The sequence below is a fragment of the Pongo pygmaeus genome, chromosome 4 (genome assembly GCF_028885625.2).
Source record: "Pongo pygmaeus isolate AG05252 chromosome 4, NHGRI_mPonPyg2-v2.0_pri, whole genome shotgun sequence".
NCBI lineage: Eukaryota > Metazoa > Chordata > Mammalia > Primates > Hominidae > Pongo > Pongo pygmaeus.
Window position 1 is genome coordinate 37,946,129 of NC_072377.2, and position 17,929 is coordinate 37,964,057.

The window sequence follows — 17,929 nt, forward strand, 5'->3', positions numbered from 1 at the left end:
TTCTGAGTGAGAGTCTTACCTCCTGTAGAGAAAGAGCTGAAATTGTGGGAAAACAGAGACAAGCTCTGATCATGTGAGTGGCTGACCTGCAATGAAAGGTGGCTGCACAGTCTCACCAGGTGTCTACTGTTAAAGTGAGGGCACTGATTGGAAAAGAATGGGACACTGTGACTTGGAATGGGGATGTATGGGAGGACCCTGATGAAGCTGGGAACACTGAGTTTATAAACTCTGATGAAACTTTTTTGCCAGAAGAAACAGCTTCTGCATCCCCAGTAGTGGCAACAACCACTCCCTGACCCTTGCTGCCATCAGCCTTTCCACCTTTGTCTGAGGAGATAAACCATGCACTGCCTGAGGCAACAGTGATGGCCTGCCCTGAGGCAGTTGCCAGGCAAGATAATGTTGATTCTCCTCAGGAGCTACCCCCAACACCCCTGTTTGCTTCTAGACCTATAACTAGACTGAAGTGCTAGTAGGCCCCTGGAGGTGAGGTTGAGGGTGTGACCCAAGAGAAGGTGTGCTACAGTCGAAAAGAACTGCTTGAGTTTTCTAATTTATATAAGCAGAAATCTAGAGAACAGGCATGGGAATGGATATTAAGGGTGTGGGATAATGGTGGAAGGAACATAGAGTTGAATCAGGCTGAACTTATTGATTTGAGCCCACTAAATAGGGACTCTGCATTTAATGTTGCAGCTTGGAGAGTTAAAAAAGGTTCTAATTGTTTATTTGCTTGGTTAGCTGAAATATGGATTGAAAGATTGCCCACCGTGAGTGAGCTAAAATGCCTGATCTCCCTTGGTTTAATGTAGAGGAAAGGACCCAAAGGCTTAGGGAGGTTGCAATGGTGGAGTGGATCAGTGACTTTAGACCTACTCATCCCAGCTGGGAGGGTCCAGAATATATACCCTTGGCCAATGCCTCATGAAATAGGTTTGTGAGGGTAGCACCTGCATCTTTGAAGGGGCCTGTAGGCCAGACACAGTGGCTCATGCCTGTAATCCCAGCACTTTGGGAGGCTGAGGTGGGTAGATCACAAGGTCAGGAGATTGAGACCATCCTGGCTAACATGGTGAAACCCTGTCTCTACTAAAAATATAAAAAATTAGCCAGGCATGGTGGCACACACCTGTAATCCCAGGTACTCAGGAGGCTGAGTCAGGAGAATCGCTTGAATCTAGGAGGTGGAGGTTGCAGTGAGCAGAGATTGCACCACTGCACTCCAGCCTAGGTGACAGAGCAACTGCATCTCAAAAAAAAAAAAAAAAAAAAAAAAAAAGGGGCCTGTAGTTGTTCTTCTCTATATGTCAGATCTAACAGTGGGAACCACAGTCACTCAACTACAAAATTTAAATACAATGGGAATAACTGAATCCCGAGGTGGCAGGGTCCAAGTGGTGGCACGGATCAAGTGGTGGCACTCAATCATCAAAGGCAAGGTGGGCATGGCTACCATAATGGACAGCAGAGACAAAGCAGCAATGAGAATAGTCTGACTTGTGTAGAGCTGTGACACTGGCTAATTAATCACAGTGTTCGTTGAATGAAATTGACAGGAAGCCTACTGAATTTTTTGTTAATTTATATAAGCAGATAACTTCTAGGTTGAATGGACAAAAGACTAATCTGAATTATAAAAGCAGAGAATTATGGCCCCTCAATCAATTTCCAGACTTGAGCCAGTTTACAGACCCAGAACCCCATGAATAAAGGGGACACCAGGTCCCCTTGAGGAAGGACCCCATTACACTACTGACAATTTATGCAGTGAATCCTTCTCCCATCCTTCCCCAAGGAGACCTCTGGCCTTTTATCAGGGTAACTGTGCATTGGGGGAAGGGAAATGATCAGACATTAGGGGGAATACTGGATACTGGCTCTGAGCTGACATTGATTCCAGGGGACCCAAAACATCATTGTGGTCCTCTAGTTAAAGTAGGGTCTTATAGAGGTCAGATAATTAATGGAGTTTTAGCTCAGGTTCAAGTTACAGTGGGTCCAGCGGGTCCCTGGACTCATCTCATGGTCATTTCCCCAGTGCCAGAATGCATAATTGGCATAGACGTACTTAGCCGCTGGCAGAACCCTCACATTGGCTTCCTGAATGTGCCGGTAGGGTGAGAGCTACTATGGTGAGAAAGGCCAAATGGAAGCCATCAGAGCTGCCGCTACCTAGAAAAACAGTAAAAAACAATATCACATTCCTGGAGGGATTGCAGAGATTAGTGCCACCATCAAGGACTTGAAAGACCCAGGGGTGGAGATTCCTACCACATCCCCATTCAACTCTCCTATTTGGCCTGTGCAGAAGACAGATAGATCTTGGAGAATGACAGTGGATTACCACAAGCTTAATCAAGTGGTGACTCCAATTGCAACTGCTGTACCAGATGTGGTTTCATTGCTTGAGCAAATTAACATGTCTCCTGGTACCTGGTATGCAGCCATTGACTTGGCAGATGCCTTTTTCTCCAGGAGCAATTTTCCTTCAGCTGGCAAGGCCAGCAATATACCTTTACTGTCCTACCTCAGGGGTGTATTAGCTCTCCAGCTTTGTGTCATAATCTTATTTGAAGAGATTTTGATAGCTGTTCGCTTTGGTAAGATATCACACTGGTCCATTACATTGATGATGTCATGCTGATTGGATCCAGTGAGGAAGAAGTAGCAAACACACTGGACTTATTGGTGAGACACTTATGTGCCACAGGATGGGAAATAAATCTGACTAAAATTCAGGGACCTTCTACCTCAGTAAAATTTATATGGGTCCAGTAGTGTGGGGCCTGTTGATATAGTCCTTGTAAGGTGAAGGATAAATTGCTGCATTTGGCCCCTCCTACAACCAAGAAAGTGGTACAATGCCTAGTGGGCCTATTTGGATTTTGGAGGCAACACACTCCTCATCTGGGTGTGTCACTCTGGCCCATTTATTAAGTGACCCAAAAGGCTGCCAGTTTTGAATGGGGACCAGAATAGGAAAAGGCTCTGCAACAGGTCCAGATTGCTGTGCAAGCTACTCTGCCACTTGGGCCATATGACCCAGCAGATCCAATAGTGCTTTAGGTGTCAGTGGCAGATAGGGATGCTGTTTGGAGCCTTTGGCAGGACCCCATAAGTGAATTACAGTGGAGACCTTGGATTTTGGAGCAAGGCCCTGCCATCTTCTGCAGATAACTACTCACCTTTTGAGAGACAGCTCTTGGCCTGTTACTAGGTTTGGTGGAAACTGAACGTTTGACTATGGGTCATCAAGTCACCATGCAACCTGAACTGCCTATCATGAACTGGGTGCTTTCTGACCCATCTAGCCATAAAGTTGGTAACGCACAGCAGCATTCCATCATCAAATGGAAGTGGTATATACATGATAAGGCTGGAGCAGGTCTTGAAGGCACAAGTAAGTTACATGAGGAAATGGCCCAAATGCCCATGGTCTCCACTCCTGCCACCCTGCCTTCTCACCCCCAGCCTGTACCAAGGGCCTCGTGGGGAGTTGCCTATGATCAGTTGACAGGGGGAGAGGAGACTAGGGCTTGGTTCACAGATGGTCTGCATGATATGCAGGCACCACCTGAACGTGGACAGCTGCAACACTACAGCCCCTTTCTAGGATATCCCTGAAGGACAGTGGTGAACGGAAAGAGAAATCTTCCCAGTGGGCAGAACTTCAAGCAGTGCACCTGGTTGTGCACTTCGCATGGAAAGAGAAATGACCAGATGTGCAATTATATACTAATTCAGGGGCTGTAGCCAATGGTTTGGCTGGATGGTCAGGGACTTGGAAGAACCATGATTGGAAAATTGGTGACAAAGAAATTTGGGGAAGAGGTATGTGGATGAACCTCTCTGAGTGGTCAAAAACTGTGAAGATATTTGTATCCCATGTGAGTGCTCACCAACGGGTGGCCTCAGCAGAGGGGGATTTTAATAATCAAGTGGATAGGATGACCCATTCTGTGGAAACTACTCAGCCTCTTTCCCTAGCCACCCCTATCATCGCCCAGTGGGCCCATGAGCAAAATGGCCATGGTGGCACGGATGGAGGTTATGCATGGGCTCAGCAAAATGGTTGCTTTGAAACACTGTGCCTGGCCCAGTTAATATGAGCTGTTGTAATAATGGTAATGGTGATGGTAATAAGAAACAGTAAAATGGTGCAGCTGTTGGGGAAAACAGCTTGGTAGTTCCTCAAAAAGTTAAAATTACCACATGACTCAGGAATTCTACCCCAAGATATTTACCAGGAGAAATGAAAACCTATGTCCACACAGAAACTTGTGCACAACTCTTTGCAGTAGTATTATTTGTAATAGCCAAAAAATGGAAACAAGCAACATGTCCATCAATAGATGAATGAATAAACAAATTGTGGTATATCTATACAAAAGAATGTTACTTGGCCATAAAAGAAACAAAGTCTTGATACATGCTACAATATGGATGAACCTCAAAAACATTATATTAAGTGAAAGAAGCCAGACACAAAAAGTCACACGTATGATTCTTTTTATATGAAACATCAGAATAGGCAAATCAGTAGAGACAGAAAGCAGATTTTTTTTTTTTTTTTAGACAGAGTCTCACTCCGTTGCCCAGGCTGGAATGCAGTGGTGCCATCTCGGCTCACTGCAACCTACGCCTCCTGGGTTCAAGTGATTCTCCTGCCTCAGCCTCCCAAGTAGCTGGGATTACAGGCATGCACCACCATGCCCAGCTAATTTTTAAATTTTCAGTAGAGATGGGGTTTCACCATGTTGGTCAGGCTGGTCTCAAAATCCTGACCTCATGATCCACCCACCTCAACCTACCAAAGTGTTGGGATTACAGGCTTGAGCCACTGTGCAGATTTGTTTTTCACAGAAGATGGAGGGCAGAGGGACTAGAGGGAATAATTACTTACTGGATTAGGGGTATTTTTCTGCAATGATGAAAGAGTTTTAAAACTAGAGAGAAGTGGTGGTTGCACAACATTGTGATTGCACTAGATGCCATTAAATCACACACTTTAAAAGGTGTGAATTTCACCCCAATTAAAAAAAACAATAAAAGGAGATGAGAATTTGAGATAAATGTAACAAAGCTCAAATTCTCTCTTTAGAATTTGTTTGAATTTCTTTATTATTACATTTCCCCAAAAGTAAGTTATTGAATTGAATAAAAAGTCTAATGATTTATTGACTTACCCTGTATATATGTATGCAATGATTATTACGGGCACTGCAGAATCAAAGTTTCTGTTCTCAGGGAGTTTATATTGAGGTGAGAAAAGAGCAATGAATAAATGTGTACATTATTTTAGCTAGTGCTCAGATTGCTCAGATTAGGAAAGAAAAATAAAGCAGGGTAACAGGATAGGGAGTGATGGGCTAAGGGGGGTTTTAGTTAGCAGGGTCAAAGGAAGCCCCTTTAATGAGGTGACATTTGGGCAGAGAAAGAAGGAAGTGAGGGAGAGAGCCATGTGGAACTCGAGGGACAGAATTCCAGGTGGAGTCCGTGGTAAATGCCCAGGCCCTGAGGCAGGAGCACACCCAGCTCAGTCAAGAAAGAGAGAGTGTGCCCTGGGCTTCTACACTCACAGCATTCCATACTTGATTTAATATTCTGCTGCTACAGAAATCCTGAATGTGTTTTTGAACAAGGGGTCCTGCATTTTCTTTTGCACTGGGCTCTGCAAATTATGTAGCTGGTCATGGTGATAGGGGAGGGAGGCAAAGGAAGCCCCTGTTAAATTAATACAGCAGAAGGGCACTGGCTTGAGGTTGTCTCTATACTTTGAGTTCCTGTGTAAGGAACTGCAACATAACTTAGTACGTAAACAAACTGAAAACCTAGCTTGGGAGTATAACAAACAGTGGAGTCTCAGCCAATCACAGCCAGCCAAATGATCAGACCATGTCCACATAAAGCAATTGCAGTCCTGTAACCAATAAAGCTGTTTTTGTACTTTACTTCCAGTTTCTGTCTATAAATACTCACTGCCCACTTTGCAGAGTGGAGCTGTCTAAACCTCTCCTAGTTCTGAGTGTTGCCCAATTCATGAATCTTTCTTTGCTCAAATAAACTCTGCTAAATTTAGTATGTTGAAAATTTTCCTAACAGCCCTGAACACAGCTCTGATAGCTGATTTGCATTTGTCACCTTAGGATTTTGTCTGTGTCTTGGTGCTGGCACCTCTATCGGAAACCTAGGGATGAGTTTGGGCTTGTAGAAAACAATCTTCTAACAGTTTATCTCCAAAGCTATGTCAGTGAACACGGGCCTGAAATACTAGGATTTGGATAGGAAAGGGGAAAAGTGTTCCCAAGCAATACTCAGTATGAGCAGAAGGTGAAGCAAATACCAGGAAGATGGAGATGGCAGGTGGGGTGGAAGTGGGGGGATTCTTGTCTTCCTTGCTCAGAAAGGGGTAGAGTGGAGAGGAAGGAGGAGGAGTGGACAAGGTTCTGTGGCTGCCAGGGTGTGTGATCCATGATCAAGGGATGGCCCTGAAGCCAGGGTAGGGAGTGAACAGTAAGAATCAGAGCAAAGGGCCTCAGGAGAAAAAACATGCGTTTGGAGGATTTTACAGCCATGATTTAGAAATAGTCAGTTGTAAGAAAAAGGCACCAACCATGGGGAACCACAAGACAGTGTGCCCTATGACACTGAAATGAATTGGTCTGTAGGATCCTGTATAGAGTTTCCACCTAAAAGTCGGGGAGCTCCACCAGCCATGGTGTTGCCAGCCCATAGGGAGATAGCAGACGCTAAGGGTGTGTTATACCAGAGGCTGGGATGAGGAGGGGGCCGCCAGACTCCCTTATTCCGGATGAATCTCTCCAACTTCTACTCCAACTCCTACTCCCAAAGGATTCTAACTGGAAATGTTGATGGAGTCCACAGGACATTATCTCCTTGGGGTTCCTTCAGTCTTTGGTATCTGCTTCAGTTTTCCCTTGCATTTGAATAATCAGCCATGCATTCTTCGCATCCGGAGGGCAAAGGCTGTGTTTTGGTCATCACATGGTACAGGCAGGAAGAATCCACTCTGCTCATTTGGGAGAATAGAATCTGATCATGTAGGGAAAAGGCCTGCCTTCCAGTTACCACAGGAAATGAGAATATCTTCCTGGTGGATTTCTAGAAATGGCATTCTTGACTTTTCTACTGGAGAAAGAAAGAAGAACTAACATCCATCTTCTAGAGGAGGAGGGACTTAGTCACTAAGAGAGGTCAAAGGGTCTTCTCATTTTTTCTTTCCCTTCAGCTCCTGCATTTTGCACACATTTTGATGTGAGTATTTTTTGGCATTTTGATGTATCTTGGTGTGAAGCTTGGAAAATCTTTTCTTGAATAACAGGGATATTTGAGTTACAAATAAAGGAGACCTGCTACGTGATAACAGGTGAAAAGAACTGGGAAGAGCTCAGCTTGCATGAACTTGCAGTGTAAATGGGCCAGGCCAAAGGCATTTTTGGCAGTGAGATTGTGATCAGGTAACCCTTATTTAGTGTTGCAGACACAAGGCAGTGTCACCTCTGGATTATCTATTCCCAGAGGGCAGCTATTGTCTGCTCTTCTAACCAGTTTTATTTGCCTGATAGGGCTTTGCATACAAAGTATTTAGCCTTCAGTGTTGACTCTGTGCTTGACTATTTAGCCTCATGCTCAGGCCAGGAATGTATTTGGAACCAGTGCCACCTTATTAAACATATATCTGGATGAGGGTTCTTCTGTCGCTTTCACTGTCTTCCCTCTGTTCCAACATCTCCAATGGACTGCATCCTTACTACCCAAATCATGGTTTAAGGACCAGCAGCAAAGCATCATCTGGGAACTTTTTAGAAATGCAGAATCTGAGGCTCCATCTCAGACTTGCTGAAACACAATCTGCTTTTTAACAAGTTCCCTGGGTGCTCTGTATGCACATTGAAGTTGAAGGAGGTCTGCTTGGCATTATCAACTGAGAAAAGCACAACTTCTTAGCTGACCCTATATTACTCATTACACCTCCAAATTAATATTCGCTCCAGGGTATTATGGTCTACATCAGCTTGGTGCCCTTAAAAGCTGTCTCCTAATGTATGTGCTCTGGCTTTTAGTTTCAGACTTCAGTCATATGTTTGTGTCTTTCTGAACACAAATATTTATCTAGTATTTATTCTTCCATAACCTATTTCTTCCGAGATGCTGCCTTTATTTCCCCATATTTCATGTCCCACAGCCAATCCCTTGCCTGTTCTACTTCCACACCAAGTCTGAAATTCCAGAATTCTAGACCAACTCAGAGCCCAGAGTCCTTCTTACTGACCGGGAAAGAAGTTTGGACAACTTTCAGAACATGCCATCATCAGTCATTCGCATTTCTGTATCTTTGCTCAGTTGGGGTCCCCTATGGAGTAGGGAACTAGCTCAAGTTCTAGATGTAGCCACATCACTTGGCCTGAACTTCTTCCCAGAGACATCAAAGGTACCAAGGCCACACTACTCCCTTCTTCCTCTAAATTCCAAAAACATTTGTCTGCACCTATGATCCAGGCACTAAATCCTAGGAACCTTTGATTTGTGGTGGCAATACAGTGGTTCATAACTAACTAAGGACCTACATAGTGGTTTTATTTTTTAAGGTTTAATTTTGAAATAATTTTAGACTGACAGAAAAGTTGTAAAATTAATAAGAGAAGAGTTTCCATATACCTTTCACACAGCTTCCTCTGTTAACATCTTTCATAACGATAATACAATGAATACAACCAGGAAATTAACTTTGGATCAATTCTATTAACTAAACTACAGACTTAATTACAATTTTACCATTTTTTGGCCAGGCACGGTGACTCATGCCTGTAATCCTAGCACTTTGGGAGCCGAGGTAGGTGGATCACTTGAGGACAGGAGTTTGAGACCAGCCTGGCCGAAATGGTGAAACCCTGTCTCTAGTAAAAATACAAAAAATTAGCCAGGCAGGGTGGTGGTAATCCCACCTACTCAGGAGGCTGAGGCAGGAGAATCACTTGAATCTGGGAGGCGGAGGTTGCAGTGACCAGAGATTGCGCCACTGCACTCCAGCCTGGGCTGCAGAGCAAGACTCCATCTCAAACTAAAAAAAAGAGAGAGAGAGATTTCACCATTTTTCCACTAATGTTTGCTATGGTCTGAATGTTTGTGTCCTCCCAAATTCATATGTTAAAATCCTAGCCCCCAAATTGATGGTATTAGGAGGGAGCCCTTTTGGGAGGTGGTTAGATCATGAGGGTAGAGTCCTCATGAATGGGATTAGTGCCCTTATAAAAGAGACCCCAGGGAGCTGCCTTGCCCCTTCCACCAAGAAAGGACACAATGAAAAGGCACCATTCTATTCTGTGAACCAAACAGTGAGTCCTCACCGGACACTGAATCTTCCAATGCCATGATCTTAGACTTCCCAGCCTCCAGAACTGTGAGAAATACGTTTTTGTTGTTTATAAGCCACCTAGTGTATTTTGCTAGAGTAGCCCAAGGATTAAGGCATGTTATTTTCCTCCTCTGGGATCCAATCCAAGATCCCACATTGATTTAATTGTCGTGTTTCTGTAGTTTTCCCCAATCTAGGAATATTTCTTTTGTCTTGTCTTGTCTCTCATGTACTAAAGTGCTGGTCAGTTATTTTGCAGAATGTCTCTCAATTTGAGTTTGTCTGATGTTTTCTCAAGACTAGTTTGAGGTTTTGCATTTTGGGTAAACATAACACAGGAGTGATGTTATGCCCTTCTCAGTGCATCATTATATCAGGGTACATGATATCAACATATCTTATTACTGGTGATCTTAGCAATGATCACTTGCTTAAGGTGGTGCCCGTTGGGTTTTTCCACAATAAAGTTATTATTTTTCCCTTTGTGATTAATAAGTATCTTAGGGGAGCTATTTTGAGATTATGCAAATATCCTCTTCTCCTTAAATATTTGCCCACTAATTTTAACACCCACTGGTAGATCTACCTGCAAAAATTATTTCTGTGACATATACCAGGTGTATGTTAGTAAATGTTTAATTATGTGAAAAAAGTAAACCCTCATTAAGCCACTGCAGTAAGAGTTCCTATTAATTGAGCCTTCTTTGAACTGTCTTTATAATGCAGTCCATTGTAACAGGATTTTAATCTAAATATAATGGCAAAATTAAATAAATAGAACACTGCTTCATTCATCCATCTCTCCAATCATCCATCCAGACATCCATCCACCCATTCATCCAATGCTTCTTTTCTTTGTAAAATAAAACTGAGGTGCCAATATTCATATTTCTCCCAATTATGCCTAACCATGCTACCTACTCCCTACTGCTCTCTTTGAATTGTTATGTGAACTTGCTCTTATGGCCAAATAAGTCAGCCAAGATGGGAACATTAATTTCTTTGAGCAGATGGTTGTAAAGGTTGACCTGTAAAAAGAGGTGCCAATTTGTTTTGCTCTAGTGTGCTGTCACAGAAAAAGGACTCTGTTAGGGACATCTGTTGTTCTTGCTTGCCTGGCATCCCTCATCCCTTCTTTAGGTCACAGCACCTAAATTTCCTTTTCAGTATCTCACCTTTCATGTTCTTAGTCCATGCAGTTTGGATGATGTCATTCCACCTGCTGGCACCAGAGGTGGGCATGTGCCTAGGACAGAATTATCCATCCCCTACACCATAGTGATTGGTCAAGAAATTGGCATTTGGCTTTAGTTGACCAATCAGACTTCCCAAAAGATTTTTTCTGGAATTGTCAAGTAAGGAACTCAGTTCTTCTTGAGAGTGGGTTCTAAGCCTGTAGCTTCCACTGCACATCTTTGCTACCACGTGGGGAAAGATAGTCTGAGAATGAAGCCAACAACAGAGGCAAAGAGGAAAGTGGGAGCGAGGAAGAGGTGGCTATTCTTCATAACATCAACTGGTAATTGGCATCTAGCTTTTTCTGAAGCCAGATCCACCCCAGGACTTTTCCATTACACAAACCAATCAATTTCCTTTCATTGTCTCAGGCACTTTGAGTTGAGTTTCTGTTACCTGTAAGCCAGGGATCCCCAATGGTCGGGCCGCAGACCAGTACTTGTCCATGGAAAAATTGTCTTCCATGAAACCAGTCCCTGGTGCTAAAAAGTTTGGAGACTGGTGCTGTAAGCCAAAGTCCTGACAAATACAGATGCTTTCTGAGCATCTGCTACCTAATTCTTCCATTAGAGATTCATTCCTTTGGCTCAAGAATAGCATTTTCCACATTTTGTCCAGCAGAACACTTCTGTTAGATGCCAACAGGTGCTCCTTGGTCAAATGAGGAGGCAGGTGCTCAGGGCTCTTCAGGATTTAAAGGTGAGCCAGACATGGCTCCTGCTCCTGCACTCAAGGAGCCCCTCAACTTAGCAGAGCTCATAAGATCAGTGCATAACTTATTTACATATCTACAAAAAAATCTAAAAGAAAAAGTTCTCATGTCATCAGCCTGACCCACACATAAAGCACTTTGGCTACAGAATCACAGTTAAGTGAGTGATAAATACCGCCACGGGAGTATTTGGAGCATTAAAGATGTGAGAGACAGTATTTCCAGCAGAGGGAATGGCTGGGGCAAGGGTACAATATTGAGAAATTGCCACAAGCTCAACACGTATTTTGAAGTTCTGTAGGACATCCACGGTGACTGAAGGGTTGAGTTTAGGTGTAAAAGGAAGATTTTGGGGACAAAAACCAAACAAGAACTAGAGAAAAGTTTTGTTTGGAGCAGATTGTGGAGGTTCTGATTGGCAGTCTGAGTGATTTGATTGGCAGCAAGGTCAGGTAACCCTGTGAGGAGGCCAATGCCCTGGTCTGGTCAAACCTTACTGCAGGACTGGGAAGGACTGGATGGAAAAAGAAGGCTGGAGGTGGTTGGAATCCCAGCCTCCGAGAACATTCTGCAGAGAAACTTTGGCCATATTTGCTCAAGAATCTTCCTCGTGGTATCATTTGAAAGCCATACTTTTTATTTCATGCTAAACATTGTCAGAGGGAGCGGTGGCAGATTCATCCCGGAATGTGAGCCAACGCACCGGGCATGCACTTTAAATGGCATTCCAGACCTCGGGCTGGCAGGCTCCCTCAGATCCTCGCCCTGCACTGGTTCCTGCCTTACCCTGAGTTAGGATGTCAGGAGAGAGGGTCTGTTTTCTTACCTTCCCAGCAGAAAACGTCCAGAATGAGACACCAACCCTCCCTATTTCACCTCGTAGAGATGTCACTGTACTGGCGTCAGCCTCGGTGCTGTTCTGATGATGCGTTTTCTCTTCTTCTCTCCTGTCCTCCTTATGCCTGATCTTTGGGCACACTGTGTCAGCACTGCTGTCGCTACACCCCAGTCCAAGTTACCGTTATCACCCATGTGGATTCTCACTTGGGCCTCCTAGCTAGTCTCCATGCTTCTGCTTTCGCCCCTGTACAGTCTGTCCTCAACAAAGCAGCTAGAATAATCCTTTAAAAACACACCCAGATCCTGTCTCCCTTTTTCTTAAAACCTTCTGATGGCTTCCTGTCTGATTCAGAATGAAATCCTCAATTGCTACCATGGCCTGAAAGACTCTACGTGATCTTGGCTGCCTTTTCAGCTTTATTTCTTCCCGCTCCCCCATCACTTTGGGCCTCTCTGCTTGCTTTTTTCCCCATCTCTATGGGACCGCTCTCTTCATGGGCCATAATGCACCTCTTCACAATAGAAGCTTGTGCCTGTCAGAATAGGCTAACATAGGCTGCAGTAACAATCTCCAAATCTCAGTGGCTCAAAATAACAAAGGTTTATTCCTCAATTACCACGTTGGGCTGTGCCTGTTGTGGGTTGGCAGAGGGGCTCTGTTTACCATCAGCACTTGAAGTAGACAGAACTGCCGCCATCTTGAATGTTGCCAGCTGCTGTCTCAGAGGAAAAGAAAGAGGCCTTGGAGGGTCTCATAATGTCCACTAAACACGAGACTCAGAATGTCACATTTCACTGGTCACTTCTGCTCATGCTCTTTGGCCAGTCACTGGCCTCAGTCAACCACAAGCGAACTGAAACATACAGTCTTACTATGTGCCGAGAAGTGGACAGGATCTGTAATTGTGAAGTGAACTGCACTAATGATGACCACAACTGCGCCATGGCAGGGCCAGCTGGGTGGAGTGAGGGTAGAGGATGGTGGAGAGTGAGGCTGAGGGAGGAGGGTTGGTCATCTCAGCTCAAGCTCAGGGGGAAATGAGAACATGGTGGGAGAGATGTGGAGGTGGTTAATGGGTATGAAAAGTAGTTAGAAAGAATGAATAAGACCTAGTATTTGATAGCACAATAGGGTGATTATAGTCAATAATAATTTAATTGTACATTTAAAAATAACTGAAAGAGTATAATTAGAATGTTTGTAACACAAAGGATAAATGCTTGAGGGGATGGATACCCTATGATGTGATTATTACACATTGTGTGCCTGTATCAAAGAATCTCATGTACCTTATAAATATATACACTTACTATATACCCACAAAAATTAAGAATTAAAAAATGTTAAAAAAAAAAAAAAGGAAGAAATGTGAACATGGCTGTGTTTAATGCTCACTGGCCCAGTCTGATGTGCGATGTGTGAAAGAAATGACGTGTGAAAGAGAACTTGGTGGCCGTTTGTCGAGTCCTCCTGGCCAAGTGTGCCTTTCCACAAATGGTGGGTTGGGAAGATCCCCCTGGCCAGAAAGAATTCTGATGTGTGTAATTCTTCCATTAGAGATTCATTCCTTTGGCTCTAGAATAGCATTTTCCACATTTTGTCCAGCAGAACACTTCTGTTAGATGCCAACAGGTGCTCCCTGGTCAAATAAGATTGGGAGATGCTGGGTTAGACAAGATTAAACAGGGCTTCCCTTCACAGGCCTTCTCAGATCCTTGCTTCATATGGAATGTGTGATGTCATTGTGGCTCCGTGAGAGGGGACTGAAGTATGTGACATTTCTCCCATGTTTAAGATTAAGGAATCCCAGCCTACACGGATGCTTCCTAGGGTTCCACCGGGCAGCTTGGGAAACGCTTGCAGCTTGGGAAACAGGCTTGCAGTCCTACTGAGTCTCCTGTGGGAAGCAAATGTTCCTGGGAGGTGAGTCTGTAGGAGAATGAGATCAGTGCAGACAAGGCCTTGACAGCGTGGGCTTGAGAGGGGCTGCAGAGGCAGTGGGTCTGAAAGGGAGGGGTGGGTGTGAAGATCCAAAGTGATCCTTTTCCCAAGGAGCCTGGAGCCTGGCAGAGCAGAGCTCCCTGCTCCCCTACCTCATGGCTGCCTTTCTCCATGAGAGGCCTCTCTCCCCTCTCATTCTTCCCAGTGAAGCTTAGCTGCCCTGCCATCCAGAGCTCTGTCCTCTCCCCATCTCCACCTTCCCAAGCCAACAGCACCCCAGGCTTTGTCTGGGTGTCACGGCTGAGCTCTCAGTGTCCCTTCAGCCTGGAATGCCCTCCCCTCCCTCAAGCCCTCTCTGGGAAATTCCTACTCATCCTTTAATAGTTTAGGCAGCCACTTCCAGGAGGTGGTCCCTGATAGCATCACCCCGCCCTGACCTCCCCACCCACCTCCCCTGCTCCCCAGGGTCAGCAGGATTCCTTGTCCCTCCCGGGAGCTCCATGACACCCTTCACTGCACGTCTTCATTGCTACCCCTCCCCACGTTCTCATGCTCCATTTGTGTCCCTCTAATCTGGGAGCCCCTTGCAGCATTGTCTCTGTATCTTTACATTCTCCCCTGGCAGGAGATAGCTGCTCAGCAATTAATTGAATGAATGAGACCCAGGCCTGGAACAGGTGAGCAGGGAGTGGGTTAAAATCCCCTACATGTACCATTTTAAAGAGTTTCCCAAGTTAAAACAATCAATTCCACATGTTCCGAAACCTCATCCTTCTTCGCCATTGCTTAGCTTTATGGTTCTCTGGTTTCCTGGAGGCTGAAGTCTTCTCTCCACCCCTCTCACGGTCTGCCCACCCCGTCCAACTTCCATCTGACCTGCTCTTCCCTCTGTTGCCATGCCCTTGGGCCACTGATTCATATTGTCGCTTCTCAGAAATCATGAATGAGCATTGGAATATCAATGGCATGGCCTTAAGTTTATGCTTCCCTAAGTAGAAAGTAAATGCAAATATCTTGAGAAAACAATCTAACTTGAAGAATGGAAAGAAGGGATGTTTTTCCATCTCACTCTGTCACCCAGGCTGGAGTGCGGTGGCACTATCTTGGCTCACTGCAACCTCTGCCTCCTGGGTTCAAGCAATTCTTGTGCCTCAGCCTCCCGAGTGGCTCGGACTACAGGTGTGCGCCACTATGCCTGGCTAATTTTTGTATTTTTAGTAGAGATGAGGTCTCACCATGTTGGCCAGGCTGGTCTTGAACTCCTGACCTCAGATGATCCATCTGCCTCAGCCTCCCAAAGTGCTGGGATTTTTTTTTTTTTTTTTTTTTAAGAACAAGGTCGGCTTTAATAATTCATGAAAAAGAGAAAACTAGAAGGAAACTGGAAGCAGAGGACACAGAAAATTTGCTGTTAGCAGCGCAGCCAGGGCTGCATGATGACTCTTCATGGGCTCTGGGCATTTTTGTCTCTGTGGGCCCCTTCTCCATTAAAATATACAACTGCATTGTTACAGGCAAGTACAATCTAAGCTGGGTTAATTATTATATATGCATTATTGTTATATTTATTTTTCTTTTGATTTTAAAAATGTTTAAAAAGTGTTTGGGCCCCTAGGCACTGTATTTGCTGTGTCTAATAGCTTAGCCCACTCTGAGCCCACCACTCTGCCCTTTTGACACTTTGGGTGGCACTATTCCTCCTGCTTGGAGTATCTGTTGTCCATCCCAGCCTGTGTTGACCTGGCCCACGTGACAGATTCCTACTCACGTGCAAGGTCCAGCTCCAACGTAACTTTCGCCAAATTTAGCAAATTAAAATACAGCAAGCCCACTTGGATTTGAACTTCAGACAAATTACAAATATGTATTATTTGTTATAACAAGCATGAGTATGTTCCACATGTCTCATGTCTCACATGTTGCATGAGACATGCTTGTACTAAGAAATTGTGCGTGCTTATCTGAAATTCAGATTTAACTAGGTGTCCTGTATTTTCTCTGGCAACACTAATCTGTAGCTGTTTCTGATTCATTTTCCTTCCGGCTCTTTATCCCACCTGTGGCTCTCTCTCAGGCATTTTAGCGCTCTCTCCACACCTCTCCCCGCACGTCTCGCTTTTGGGGTATCACGGACTCCTCCCCGCAGCTGCAGTCTCATCTTCATCCCACTCAGCTGCCATGGCCAGGGACGTGACAGTGTATTCCTTGTCTTAAATGAGTAAATATGAGTAAATGTGTGATTGCCCTTCGTTTCCCCAACTGTCTGTTTTCAGGGATGATTTGGCAGCATTTGGTTTTAATTTCATTCAGGATGTTGTGAGGCTGAGACTAAAGATGAGTTAACTATTGCCTGGGATTCCAGCAGTGCTTCTGTTAACAAACGTGTGTCCCAAGAAGACCCTTGGGGCTTTTTCATTACCTGATGGAAAAAAGCCAGAGACCCTCGGCTAAAACCCACGCCACCTCCTTGGGTGGACTATGTGTGGAGGCAACAGGCTTCCCCCTCCCAAGGGATTCTGGTGTCAGATAGTACATCGGCCGTGGCCAACGTAGGATCTTGTGTTCGAAGGGAAGGTCTTTGTTTTTGAGACGTAGGTTCAGGAAATTCTGATTTTCCACCTCTATCTCGGGAGTGGATTGATTCTTTTAAAAGTTCACTTTAACCTACTTCACTCCACACTCACGGTCCCCCAGAGTGCCTCCTTAACACAGCAGAAAGTTGGCCTGAGATGATCTCATGGGCACAAGCCACATAAGGTGGTCGGGACCAGTATCCAGGCTCCTCACCCAGTGCTCTTCCACCCTTCTCTGCAGCGCGGATTTCAGAGCTGGAGGCCAACGAGCGTGGCCTTCCCTCTGGGGATCGCAGTGAGGGGTGGCACGCACTCAGGGCTGCAGACCAGCAAAGCACCAGCCCAAGAAGGACGGGGGAGCACGGTGCAGGCGCCCCCAGGCTGCTGGGAACTTCCCAGCTCTCAGCACATTCTCCTTTTCTTGGTTGAAGGAAGTTTCTAAAGTTGACCATAGGTTAATCATTTTGTTATTCATGCTGAGCAAGAAACCAGGGTCCAAATACCGTGTGTGTGTGTGTGTGTGTGTGTGTGTGTGTGTGTGTGTGTGTTTGGGGAGGGGTGTCCTCTGTGTGTGTGTGTGTGTGTGTTGTGTGTTTGGGGAGGGGTGCCCTCCCAGTAGGGAGCTGCCCAGTAGTTTCTGCCTCTTATTAATCTCTAGTCCAGCTCTTGACTAACCATGAAGCTCACAGGAACAGGCAAGATGGCCCAAAATAGTTTCCAGGGTGGTCACCAGGTGTGATGAGAAAGAAGACAAAACAATGAACCCATGGATCCATGGTCACGTCTACATGGGGAATTCTGTACACGACACCCCCAGACTGTGAAACAATCATTGGCCCAATAAAGTCTCTGATAAGCTCTACAATTATATTTTAAACCTTAAAGCATGGTTTGATGCTATTTAACTCAATATTTTCCAAAGTTATTTGTCCTCCTCCCTTTTTTTTTTTTTTTTTTTAATTTGAGGAGCATCTCACTGGGTAAGTAATCCCGGACACGCTTTGGGAAAATAGCTCTAAAAAGGGAGAGGAGGTAAGCAGGAGGTTTTACCATCTTATGTTCCCGCTCCAAGTCACTGACTTTGGACTGGAATTTTGGCTTGGAGAAAACGCAGCTGGCCTCAGCACCGCCCTGGAGCCTCTTCCAGCCAGTCCTGGCAGGACTCTGAATGCCTGAACCCACAAGTTGGTACCCGTGACTCCACCAAGTCTCCACGCAGGGACGGCATGCATCGGGAAGAGGGGGCA